At 44.5% G+C, this 14,168-nt stretch overlaps 1 protein-coding gene across 1 annotated transcript in view; it reads left to right on the top strand.

Moving 5' to 3' along the window:
- s27a2 (Very long-chain acyl-CoA synthetase) overlaps positions 1-14,168 on the top strand; it is a 45,125-nt gene that overhangs the window by 25,424 nt on the left and 5,533 nt on the right. The gene's annotated exons all lie outside the window — the stretch shown is intronic.

Raw genomic sequence — 14,168 nt, 5'->3', positions numbered from 1 at the left:
TCAATGCGGGGGCCATGCTGGAATCAGTTCTCACATCTCTGGTGTTTTCCATGCAGGGGCCATGCTGGAATCAAACCCCACATCTCTGGTGTTTTCCATGTGGGGGCCATGCTGGAATCAGTTCTCAAATCTCTGGTGTTTTCCATGCAGGGGCCATGCTGGAATCAGTTCTCACATCTCTGGTGTTTCAATGCGGGGGCCATGCTGGAATCAAACCCCACATCTCTGGTGTTTCCGGCATCTTCCATGCTCTAACCCACTGAGCTATGGTGAACCCACATGTTAGACTAGTGTCACAGACTACAGTTGCATACTAGTGTCAGACTAGTGTCACAGACTACAGTTATAGACTCGTTTTACAGACTCGTGTTACAGACTAGTGTTACAGACTGGCATTACAGACTAGTGTTAGACTAGTGTCACAGACTAGTGTTACAGACTAGTGTCACAGACTAGTGTTACAGACTAGTGTTACAGACTAGTGTTACAGACTAGTGTCACAGACTAGTGTCACAGACTAGTGTCACAGACTAGTGTCACAGACTGGCATTACAGACTAGTGTCACAGACTAGTGTTACAGACTGGCATTACAGACTAGTGTCACAGACTAGTGTCACAGACTAGTGTTACAGACTAGTGTTACAGACTAGTGTCATAGACTAGTGTCACAGACTAGTGTCACAGACTAGTGTTACAGACTAGTGTCACAGACTAGTGTCACAGACTAGTGTCACAGACTGGCATTACAGACTAGTGTCACAGACTAGTGTCACAGACTAGTGTCACAGACTAGTGTCACAGACTGGCATTACAGACTAGTGTCACAGACTAGTGTTACAGACTAGTGTCACAGACTAGTGTCACAGACTGGCATTACAGACTAGTGTCACAGACTAGTGTCACAGACTAGTGTCACAGACTGGCATTACAGACTAGTGTCACAGACTAGTGTCACAGACTAGTGTCACAGACTGGCATTACAGACTAGTGTCACAGACTAGTGTCACAGACTAGTGTCACAGACTACAGTTACAGATTAGTGTTACAGACTGGCATTACAGACTAGTGTCACAGACTAGTGTCACAGACTAGTGTCACAGACTGGCGTTACAGACTGGCGTTACAGACTAGTGTCACAGACTAGTGTTACAGACTAGTGTTACAGACTAGTGTTACAGACTGGCATTACAGACTAGTGTTACAGACTGGCATTACAGACTAGTGTTACAGACTAGTGTCACAGACTGGCATTACAGACTAGTGTTACAGACTGGCATTACAGACTAGTGTTACAGACTGGCATTACAGACTAGTGTTACAGACTGGCATTACAGACTAGTGTTACAGACTAGTGTCACAGACTAGTGTCACAGACTAGTGTTACAGACTGGCATTACAGACTAGTGTTACAGACTAGTGTTACAGACTAGTGTTACAGACTGGCATTACAGACTAGTGTTACAGACTGGCATTACAGACTAGTGTTACAGACTAGTGTTACAGACTTGTGTCACAGACTAGTGTCACAGACTAGTGTCACAGACTGGCATTACAGACTAGTGTCACAGACTGGCATTACAGACTAGTGTCACAGACTAGTGTTACAGACTAGTGTTACAGACTAGTGTCACAGACTAGTGTCACAGACTAGTGTTACAGACTAGTGTCACAGACTAGTGTTACAGACTAATGTCACAGACTAGTGTCACAGACTAGTGTTACAGACTGGCATTACAGACTAGTGTCACAGACTAGTGTTACAGACTGGCATTACAGACTAGTGTCACAGACTAGTGTCACAGACTAGTGTTACAGACTGGCATCACAGACTAGCGTCACAGACTAGTGTTACAGACTAGTGTTACAGACTAGTGTTAGACTAGTGTCACAGACTAGTGTTAGACTAGTGTCACAGACTAGTGTCACAGACTTGTTTTACAGACTAGTGTTACAGACTCGTTTTACAGACTCGTGTCACAGACTAGTGTCACAGACTAGCAGCGTTAACAGACTAGTGTTACAGACTAGTGTCACAGACTGGCATTACAGACTAGCGTTAACAGAATAGTGGAATCCAGATTGTTCAAGTCAAGTGATCTTCTTCCCAGTATTCAGACAGATGGGTTAGGTTACACCAGAGGCAGGGTGCCACAGAGAGCTTTTTCTGCATGTTCAAATACTATTTGAAATGTTCAAATACTTTGAGTCAGTGTTTTCTGACTGAGCGTTCCTGGACAGGTTGATGGGTGGGGTTTGGACTTGTTGGACTTGGTTCCATTGGTTCCATTGGTTCCATTGCATCAGGCATGTTCAATCAAGCACATCTAAATTATTCAAAAGATTCCAAATACTACTTGAAGCCAGGTGTGGTTTATGCCCAGGCTTTGTGGCGCGAACTGCTCCCTCTGTGTGTCCAATCAGACCGAGACCCTCTCAGCCACTTCCAAATCTCTCCAGCGAGGTTGTTTTACAACCCGGCCACAGCTGTAGCGTCAGAAATAGAATCATTAGGATTCCCAGTGTCACCTTACTGTTATCAATGTCACTGACGTGGAAAGTTCTAAAGTGATATTTTCAATCGAGTTGGATTGAATCCAGACAATTGATCGAGTTGAAAATGTCATTGATAGGTTAGGGTTCAATCTGGATATTATGGTAGAAGACGTTTCTCATCTACCTCTTTTTGGAGGTAAAAATATGCAGGCAGTTGGGAGATGCCATTTTATGGAAGATGCTATCACCTTTTATTTTCTGGACTAAGCTACATGCAGACAGTTCTGGACTAGGCTACATGCAGACAGTTCAGGTCTAGGCTACAGTACATGCAGACAGTTCTGGACGAGGCTACAGTATATGCAGACAGTTCTGGACTAGGCTACAGTACATGCAGACAGTTCTGGACTAGGCTACAGTACATGCAGACAGTTCTGGACTAGGCCAGTACATGCAGACAGTTCTGGACTAGGCTACAGTACATGCAGGCAGTTCTGGACGAGGCTACATGCAGGCAGTTCTGGACTAGGCTACATGCAGGCAGTTCTGGACTAGGCTACATGCAGACAGTTCTGGACTAGGCTACATGCAGACAGTTCAGGTCTAGGCTACATGCAGACAGTTCTGGACTAGGCTACATGCAGACAGTTCAGGTCTAGGCTACATGCAGACAGTTCAGGTCTAGGCTACATGCAGACAGTTCAGGTCTAGGCTACATGCAGACAGTTATGGTCTAGGCTACATGCAGACAGTTCTGGACTAGGCTACATGCAGGCAGTTCTGGACTAGGCTACATGCAGACAATTCAGGTCTAGGCTACATGCAGACAGTTCTGGACGAGGCTACATGCAGGCAGTTCTGGACTAGGCTACATGCAGACAGTTCAGGACTAGGCTACATGCAGACAGTTCTGGACTAGGCTGCATGCAGGCAGTTCTGGACTAGGCTACAGTACATGCAGACAGTTCTGGACTAGGCTACATGCAGACAGTTCTGGACTAGGCTACATGCAGACAGTTCTGGACTAGGCTACATGCAGACAGTTCTGGACTAGGCTACAGTACATGCAGACAGTTCTGGACTAGGCTACATGCAGACAGTTCTGGACTAGGCTACATGCAGACAGTTCTGGACTAGGCTACATGCAGACAGTTCTGGACGAGGCTACATGCAGACAGTTCTGGACTAGGCTACATACAGACAGTTCTGGACTAGGCTACATGCAGGCAGTTCTGGACTAGGCTACATGCAGACAGTTCTGGTCTAGGCTACATGCAGACAGTTCAGGTCTAGGCTACATGCAGACAGTTCAGGTCTAGGCTACATGCAGACAGTTATGGTCTAGGCTACATGCAGACAGTTCTGGACTAGGCTACATGCAGACAGTTCTGGACTAGGCTACATGCAGACAATTCAGGTCTAGGCTACATGCAGACAGTTCTCGACGAGGCTACATGCAGGCAGTTCTGGACTAGGCTACATGCAGACAGTTCAGGACTAGGCTACATGCAGACAGTTCTGGACTAGGCTGCATGCAGGCAGTTCTGGACTAGGCTACAGTACATGCAGACAGTTCTGGACTAGGCTACATGCAGACAGTTCTGGACTAGGCTACATGCAGACAGTTCTGGACTAGGCTACATGCAGACAGTTCTGGACTAGGCTACAGTACATGCAGACAGTTCTGGACTAGGCTACATGCAGACAGTTCGGGACTAGGCTACATGCAGACAGTTCTGGACTAGGCTACATGCAGACAGTTCTGGACGAGGCTACATGCAGGCAGTTCTGGACGAGGCTACATGCAGACAGTTCTGGACTAGGCTACATACAGACAGTTCTGGACTAGGCTACATGCAGGCAGTTCTGGACTAGGCTACATGCAGACAGTTCTGGACTAGGCTACATGCAGACAGTTCTGGACTAGGCTACATGCAGACAGTTCTGGTCTAGGCTACATGCAGACAGTTCTGGACTAGGCTACATGCAGACAGTTCTGGACTAGGCTACATGCAGACAGTTCTGGACTAGGCTACATGCAGACAGTTCTGGACTAGGCTACATGCAGACAATTCAGGTCTAGGCTACATGCAGACAGTTCTGGACGAGGCTACATGCAGGCAGTTCTGGACTAGGCTACATGCAGACAGTTCAGGACTAGGCTACATGCAGACAGTTCTGGACTAGGCTACATGCAGACAGTTCTGGACTAGGCTACAGTACATGCAGACAGTTCTGGACTAGGCTACATGCAGACAGTTCTGGACTAGGCTACATGCAGACAGTTCTGGACTAGGCTACATGCAGACAGTTCTGGACTAGGCTACAGTACATGCAGACAGTTCTGGACTAGGCTACATGCAGACAGTTCTGGACTAGGCTACATGCAGACAGTTCTGGACTAGGCTACATGCAGGCAGTTCTGGATGAGGCTACATGCAGACAGTTCTGGACTAGGCTACATGCAGGCAGTTCTGGACGAGGCTACATGCAGGCAGTTCTGGACTAGGCTACATGCAGACAGTTCTGGACTAGGCTACATGCAGACAGTTCTGGACGAGGCTACATGCAGACTGTTCTGTCTTCTTCTCAACACCAAAACTCCCGAAAGGAGCCTTTCCCCAGAATTCATGTGGAGAGACTTTTATAAGACTTTTCTGACTAGCATCCCGTTGACCCCCCAACTAGCCCAACCCCTAACCTTAACCCTAAACTAATTGTAACCAATTCAGAAATTAAATATTGGTTTGCACGTCATCCACGTCCCCTTACTTTTTATGGCCGTCATATTTCAGGGCCCTCAAAGGCGTGGCCTGGATAGCAATGTAAACATTCTGTGTTCCCAACATTGTAAGTGAACCCCTCTCCACGTACAGACACACCATGTGACCCTCCCACAGCCTAATGGTCTACAGCTACATATCAAATGGCAACCTATTCCCTCTATAGTTTCACCAGAGCAACAGTAGTGGACTAGAGTATAAAGGGAATAGGTTGCCATTTAGGACGCACCCTCGTGGGTCTGATCTGGTGGTCCTCTCAGAATAGCTAGTGGCCTTTACTTAGGAACTCAACCATGTGTAATGACAGTCAGTGGTAGGCTGGGGGCTGGGGCTGGGGGCTGAGGCTTAGGCTTAGGCTGGGAAACCAAATCTCTGGGTCAGGGAAGGGGAATGTAATCACGTATGGCGGGTCATATTTTCAAACCTTTTATTGGGATAGTTCAAAATAATGTTAGGTTAGAATGTTATAGAACGTTAGGTTAGAATGTTATAGAACGTTAGGTTAGAATGTTATAGAATGTTAGGTTAGAATGTTATAGAATGTTAGGTTAGAATGTTATAGAACGTTAGGTTAGAATGTTATAGAACGTTAGGTTAGAATGTTATAGAACGTTAGGCTAGAATGTTATAGAACGTTAGGCTAGAATGTTATAGAACGTTAGGCTAGAATGTTATAGAACGTTAGGCTAGAATGTTATAGAACGTTAGGCTAGAATGTTATAGAACGTTAGGCTAGAATGTTACAGAATGTTAGGTTAGAATGTTAGGTTAGAATGTTATAGAACGTTAGGTTAGAATGTTATAGAACGTTAGGTTAGAATGTTACGTTACAATGTAATAGAATGTTAGGTTAGAATGTTATAGAATGTTAGGTTAGAATGTTATAGAACGTTAGGTTAGAATGTCATAGAACATTAGGTTAGAATGTTATAGAACGTTTGGTTAGAATGTTATAGAACGTTTGGTTAGAATGTTATAGAATGTTAGGTTAGAATGTTATAGAATGTTAGGTTAGAATGTTATAGAATGTTAGGTCAGAATGTTATAGAATGTTAGGTCAGAATGTTATAGAATGTTAGGTTAAAATGTTATAGAACGTTAGGTTAGAATGTAATAGAATGTTAGGTTAGAATGTAATAGAATGTTAGGTTAGAATGTTATAGAACGTTAGGTTAGAATGTTATAAAACATTAGGTTAGAATGTTAGTTTAGAATGTTATAGAACCTAATATAATGTTAGCTTACAATGTTAGTTTTCTTTTCAGTTTTTTCCAAATGGCTTTTGGAACTGAATGTACTGTACCTAGATATTGTTACACGGAGTGGAATAGGGGAACCCAAGAGCAGACTCAGACAAGGAGACTGGGATGAAGTAACCAAAGTATTTATAGAAACACGGGGAAGATGGAGTGCAGGTCAGGGGAAGCTCGGGCGGGTTGCAGGAAACCAGGTGAGGAGGCTGAGACTGGAGCGAGAGGGGTTGGGACAGGGTAAGCAAGTCCGGAGGGGAATCCAAGGGAGTAGCAGAGTGGGGAATCCAGGACAGAGTAGGATGATGAGACGTGGGACTGGAGACAGGGACCAGAGTCAGAGCGGGCAGAACTGTAGCGGAGAGGAAAACAGCTTCAGGCAAGGAAAACAGACACAGAAAACAGGCACGCGCCAATCCCTTTAGCGGGATCGATTTGACAACATCCAGTGAAATGGCAGCGCGCCAAATTCAAACTTCAGGAATATCAATATTCAAACGCATTAAAATAATTTTTCAACCAGGCTGGTGTGACACAAAACTCAGAAATATCCATATAATAAATGCCTTACCTTTGAAGATCTCCTTCTTTTTGCAATCCCAAATGTCTCATTGACACAATGAATGGTCATTTTGTTCGATAAATTCCTTCTTTATATCCCCAAAATGTCAATTTATTTGGCGCGTTTGATTCAGAAATACACCGGTTCCAACTCGCCCAACATGACTACAAAGTATCTAATAAGTTACCTGTAAACTTGGTCCAAACATTTCAAACAACGTTCCTAATCCAACCTCAGGTATCTTAAAATGTAAATAATCGATAAAATTGAAGACGGAATAAACTGTTTCCAATACCGGATAAAAACAACGTGAAGCGTGTTCCAGTTCACGCGCAGCGAAACAGTAGAGTCCACCTGGAGTGACACTTACAAAGAACAGCCATACTTCCTAATTTCTCAAAAGAAAAACATCGAACAATTTCTAAAGACTGTTGACATCTAGTGGAAGCCATAGGAACTACAACCAGGTTCTTCATAAATAGGGCTTCCCATAGAAAATAATTGGAAAACACAATGACCTCGAATTGTGCTCGGGCTTCGCCTGCCAAATCAGTTCTGTTATAGTCACAGACATTATTCTAACAGTTTTAGAAACTTCAGAGTGTTTTCTATCCAAATCTACTAATTATATGCATATCCTAGCTTCTGGGCCTGAGTAGCAGGCAGTTTACTTTGGGTTCGCTTTTCATCCAGACGTCAAAATACTGCCCCCTAGCCCAAAGAAGTTAACCACTTGTGTTCTGGCTCTGGCCCAACCCATTGTTTTCTGGGACCAATCAGAAAGTTTAGAATGTGTTTGTGTTCTAGAAATTGACAGGGAGGAACTCAGATCCAGACTCATTGCAGAGAAGAAACTAACGTCCGTGGGCGTGGCATAGCGTTTGGCCAATGCAAGGCGTTTGGGAAGCCAGGCAAAGATATTGGTACTTTAAGGTTTTGATTTACATTCTGAAAACAATTTGTGATGGCAAGGTCATACTGAGGTTACATGATATCCACTTGAGTTGTTTTTAAAATGTCTGTTTTACTGCCTGGAACTCAAACCAACTGTACAGACTCCTGTCTCTAATGTTAATACACTATATGACTGTAGAGACTCCTGTCTCTATGACTGTACAGACTCCTGTCTCTAATGGTAATACACTATATGACTGTAGAGACTCCTGTCTCTAATGGTAATACACTATATGACTGTACAGACTCCTGTCTCTAATGGTAATACACTATATGACTGTAGAGACTCCTGTCTCTAATGGTAATACACTATATGACTGTACAGACTCCTGTCTCTAATGGTAATACACTATATGACTGTACAGACTCCTGTCTCTAATGGTAATACACTATATGACTGTAGAGACTCCTGTCTCTAATGGTAATACACTATATGACTGTAGAGACTCCTGTCTCTTATGGTAATACACTATATGACTGTACAGACTCCTGTCTCTAATGGTAATACACTATATCACTGTTCAAATATTTTTTTTATTAGAAAATCATTATTGTTCACCCAATGTATACATTTGTCTTTTTATTTTATTTTATTTATTTCACCTTTATTTAAGGCAAGTTGAGAACAAGTTCTCATTTACAATTGCGACCTGGCCAAGATAAAGCAAAGCAGTTAGACAACATACAAGTTGTACACAGAGTTACACATAGAGTAAAACAAACATACAGTCAATGATACAGTGGAAAAATAAGTCTATATGCAATGTAAGCAAATGAGGTGAGATAAGGGAGGTAAAGGCAAAAAAGGCCATGGTGGCAAAGTAAAGTGGGGGGGGGGGGAAAGTATTTGACTCCCTGCTGATTTTGTACGTTTGCCCACTGATAAAGAAAGGATCAGTCTGTAATTTTAATGGTATGTTTATTTGAACAGTGAGAGACAGAATGACAACAAAAATATCCAGAAAAACGCATGTCAAAAATGTTATAAATTGATTTGCATTTTAATGAGGGAAATAAGTATTGGACCCCCTCTCAATCAGAAAGATTTCTGGCTCCCAGGTGTCTTTTATACAGGTAACGAGCTGAGATTAGGAGCACACTCTTAAAGGGAGTGCTCCTAACCGCAGCTTGTTACCTGTAAAAAAGACACCTGTCCACAGAAGCAATCAATCAATCAGATTCCAAACTCTCCATCATGGCGAAGGCCAAAGAGCTCTCCAAGGATATCAGGGACTAGATTGTAGACCTACACAAGGCTGGAATGGGCTACAAGACCATCGCCAAGCAGCTTGGTGAGAAGGTGACAACATTTGGTGCGATTATTCGCAAATGGAAAAAACACAAAAGAACTGTCAATATCCCTTGGCCTGGGGCTCCATGCAAAATCTCACCTCGGGGAGTTGCAATGATCATGAGAACGGTGAGGAATCAGCCCAGAACTACACAGGAGGATCTTGTCAATGACCTCAAGGCAGCTGGGACCAAAGTCACCAAGAAAACAATTGGTAACACATTACACCGTGAAGGACTTAAATCCTGCAGCGCCCGCAAGGTCCCCCTGCTCAAGAATACATATACATGCCCGTCTGAAGTTTGCCAATGAACATCTTAATGATTCAGAGGACAACTGGTGAAAGTGTTGTGGTCAGATGAGACCAAAATGGAGCTCTTTGGCATCAACTCAACTCGCCGTGTTTGGATGAGGAGGAATGCTGCCTATGACCCCAACAACACCATCTCCACCGTCAAACATGGAGGTGGAAACATTATGCTTTGGGGGTGTTTTTCTGCTAAGGGGACAGGACAACTTCACCGCATCATTTGACGGGGCCATGTACTGTCAAATCTTGGGTGAGAACCTCCTTCCCTCAGCCAGGGTATTGAAAATGGGTCGTGGATGGGCATTCCAGCATGACAATGACCCAAACACACGGCCAAGGCAACAAAGGAGTGGCTCAAGAAGAAGCACATTAAGGTCCTGGAGTGGCCTAGCCAGTCTCCAGACCTTAATCCCATAGAAAATCTGTGGAGGGAGCTGAAGGTTCGAGTTGCCAAACGTCAGCCTCGAAACCTTAATGACTTGGAGAAGATCTGCAAAGAGGAGTGGGACAAAATCCCTCCTGAGATGTGTGCAAACCTGGTGGCCAACTACAAGAAACGTCTGACCTCTGTGATTGCCAACAAGGGTTTTGCCACCAAGTACTAAGTCATGTTTTGCAGAGGGGTCAAATACTTATTTCCCTCATTAAAATGCAAATCCTTTTAACATTTTTGACATGCATTTTTCTGGATTTTTTTGTTGTTTTTCTGTCTCTCACTGTTCAAATAAACCTACCATTAAAATTATAGACTGATCATTTCTTTGTAAGTGGGCAAACGTACAAAAATCAGCAGGGGATCAAATACTTTTTCCCCCCACTGTACATACAATATAGCAAGTAAAACACTGGAATGGTAGATTTGTAGTAGCAGATAGTGCAAAATAGAAATAATGGGGTGCAAAGGAGCAAAATAAATCAAATAAATAAATACAGTAGGGGAAGAGGTAGTTGTTTGGGCTAAATTATAGATGGGCTATGTACAGGTGCAGTGATCTGTGAGCTGCTCTGACAGCTGGTTCTTAAAGCTAGTGAGGGAGATAAGTGTTTTCAGTTTCAGAGATTTTTGTAGTTCGTTCCAATCATTGGCAGCAGAGAACTGGAAGGAGAGGCGGCCAAAGGAGGAATTGGCTTTGGGGGTGACCAGAGAGATATACCTGCTGGAGCGCGTGCTACAGGTAGGTGCTGCTATGGTGACCAGTGAGCGGAGATAAGGGGGGACTTTACCTAGCAGGGTCTTGTAGATGACCTAGAGCCAGTGGGTTTGGCGACGATTATGACGCGAAGGCCAGCCAACGAGAGCGTACAGGTCGCAGTGGTGGGTAGTATATGGGGCTTTGTTGACAAAACGGATGGCACTGTGATAGGCTGCATCCAGTTTGTTGAGTAGGGTATTGGAGGCCATTTTGAAAATGACATCGCCGAAGTCGAGGATCGGTAGGATGGTAAGTTTTACGAGGGTATGTTTGGCAGCATGAGTGAAGGATGCTTTGTTGCGAAATAGGAAGCCAATTCTAGATTTAACTTTGGATTGGAGATGTTTGATGTGAGTCTGGAAGGAGAGTTTACAGTCTAACCAGACACCTAGGTATTTGTAGTTGTCCACATATTCTAAGTCAGAACCGTACAGAGTAGTGATGCTGGACAGGCGGGCAGGTGCAGGCAGCGATCGGTTGAAGAGTATGCATTTAGTTTTACTTGTATTTAGGAGCAGTTGGAGGCCACGGAAGGAGAGTTGTATGGCATTGAAGCTCGTCTGGAGGGTTGTTAACACAGTGTCCAAAGAAGGGCCAGAAGTATACAGAATGGTGTCGTCTGCGTAGAGGTGGATCAGAGACTCACCAGCAGCAAGAGCGACATCATTGATGTATACAGAGAAAAGACTTGGCCCAAGAATTGAACCCTGTGGTACCCCCATAGAGACTGCCAGAGGTCCTGACAACAGGCCCTCCGATTTGACACACTGAACTGTATCAGAGAAGTAGTTGGTGAACCAGGCGATGCAATCATTTGAGAAACCAAGTCTATTGAGTCTGCCGATGAGGATGTGGTGATTGACAGAGTCGAAAGCTTTGGCCAGGTCAATGAATACGGCAGCACAGTATTGTTTCTTATCGATGGCGGTTACGATATCGTTTAGGACCTTGAGCGTGGCTGAGGTGCACCCATGACCAGCTCTGAAACCAGATTGCATAGCGGAGAAGGTGCGGTGGGATTCGAAATGGTCAGTAATCTGTTTGTTGACTTGGCTTTCGAAGACCTTAGAAAGGCAGGGTAGGATGGATATAGGTCTGTAGCAATTTGGGTCAAGAGTGTCCCCTCCTTTGAAGAGGGGGATGACCGCAGCTGCTTTCCAATCTATGGGAATCTCAGACGACACGAAAGAGAGGTTGAACAGGCTAGTAATAGGGGTTGCAATAATTCCGGCAGATAATTTTAGAAAGAAAGGGTCCAGATTGCCTAGCCCGGATGATTTGTAGGGGTCCAGATTTTGCAGCTCTTTCAGAACATCAGCTGACTGGATTTGGGAGAAGGAGAAATGGGGAAGGCTTGGGTGAGTAGCTGTGGGGGGTGCAGTGCTGTTGACTGCAGTAGGGTTAGCCAGGTGGAAAGCATGGCCAGCCGTAGAAAAATGCTTATTGAAATTCTCAATTATAGTGGGTTTATCGGTGGTGACAGAGTTTCCTTTCCTCAGTGCAGTGGGCAGTTGGGAGGAGGTGTTCTTATTCTCCATGGACTTTACAATGTCCCAGAACTTTTTGAGTTTGAGTTGCAGGAAGCAAATTTCTGCTTGAAAAAGCTAGCCTTGGCTTTTCTAACTGCCTGTGTATATTGGTTTCTAACTTTCCTGAAAAGTTGCATATCACGGGGGCTGTTCGATGCTAATGCAGAATGCCACAGGATGTTTTTGTGTTGGTTAAGGGCAGTCAGGTCTGGGGAGAACCAAGGGCTATATCTGTTTCTGGTTCTACATTTCTTGAATGGGGCATGCTTATTTAAGATGGTGAGGAAGGCATTTAAAAAAAAAATAACCAGTCATCCTCTACTGACGGGATGAGGTCAATATCCTTCCAGGATACCAGGGCCAGGTCGATTAGAAAGGCTTGCTTGCTGAAATGTTTCAGGGAGCGTTTGACAGTGATGAGTGGAGGTCGTTTGACAGCTGACCCATTACGGATGCAGGCAATGAGGCAGTGATAGCTGAGATCTTGGTTGAAAACAGCAGAGGTGTACTTAGTGGGCAAGTTGGTTAGGATGATATCTATGAGGGTGCCAGTGTTTACGGCTTTGGGGTGGTACCTGGTGGGTTCATTAATAATTTGTGTGAGATTGAGGGCATCAAGCTTGGATTGTAGGATGGCTGGGGTGTTAAGCATGTCCCAGTTTAGGTCACCTAGTACCACGAGCTCTGAAGATAGATGGGGGGGCAATCAGTTCATATATGGTGTCCAGAGCACAGCTGGGGGCCGAGGGTGGTCTATAGCAGGCGGCAACGGTGAGAGACTTGTTTTTAGAGAGATGGATTTTTAAAAGTAGAAGTTCAAATTGTTTGGGTACAGACCTGGATAGTAGGACAGAACTCTGCAGGCTCTCTCTGCAGTAGATTGCAACACCGCCCCTTTGGCCGTTCTATCTTGTCTGAAAACATTGTAGTTAGGGATGAAGATTTCAGAGTTTTTGGCGGACTTCCTAAGTCAGGATTCAGACACGGCTAGGACACCCGGGTTGGCAGAGTGTGCTAAAGCAGTGAATAAAACAAACTTAGGGAGGAGGCTTCTAATGTTAACATGCATGAAACCAAGGCTATTACGGTTACAGAAGTCATCAAAAGAGGGCGCCTGGGGAGTAGGAGTGGAGCTAGGCACTGCAGGGCCTGGATTCACCTCTACATCACCAGAGGAAGAGAGAAGGATGAGGATAAGGGTACGGATAAAAGCTATAAGAATTGGTCGTCTGTGACGTCCGGAATAGAGAGAACAAGGAGCAGGTTTCTGGGGGCGATAAAATAGCTTCAAGGTATAATGTACAGACAAAGGTATGGTAGGATGTGAATACAGTGGAGGTAAACCTAGGCATTTAGTGATGATGAGAGAGATATTGTCTCTAGAAACATCATTGAAACCAGAAGATGTCATAGCATGTGTGGGTGGAGGAACTGAGAGGTTGGATAAGGTATAATGAGCAGGGCTAGAGGCTCTACAGTGAAATAAGTCAATAAACACTAACCAGAACAGCAATGGACAAGGCATATTGACATTAAGGAGAGGCATGCTTAGCCGAGTGATCAAAGGGTCCAGTGAGAATTAGATAACTAGCCGAGCCATAGGTAGCAAGCTGGTAGAAGATGGAGGGAGGTCTGTTTTTAGCCACCTCGTGCGTTTCCGTCTGTAGATTCGTGGGGTTCTGTGTGGTAGGGGGGACCAGTCCAATTGGCAAAATAGTTAGTTATAGTGGCCCAAGAAAATTGTCCGATAGACCTATTCAGATAGCAGCCGATAAGACAGCTAACGATTAGCCGGCCGCAGA

The sequence above is a fragment of the Salmo salar genome, chromosome ssa26 (assembly GCF_905237065.1).
Source record: "Salmo salar chromosome ssa26, Ssal_v3.1, whole genome shotgun sequence".
Classification (NCBI taxonomy): Eukaryota; Metazoa; Chordata; class Actinopteri; order Salmoniformes; family Salmonidae; genus Salmo; species Salmo salar.
This window is presented reverse-complemented; position numbering and strand designations above follow the sequence as displayed.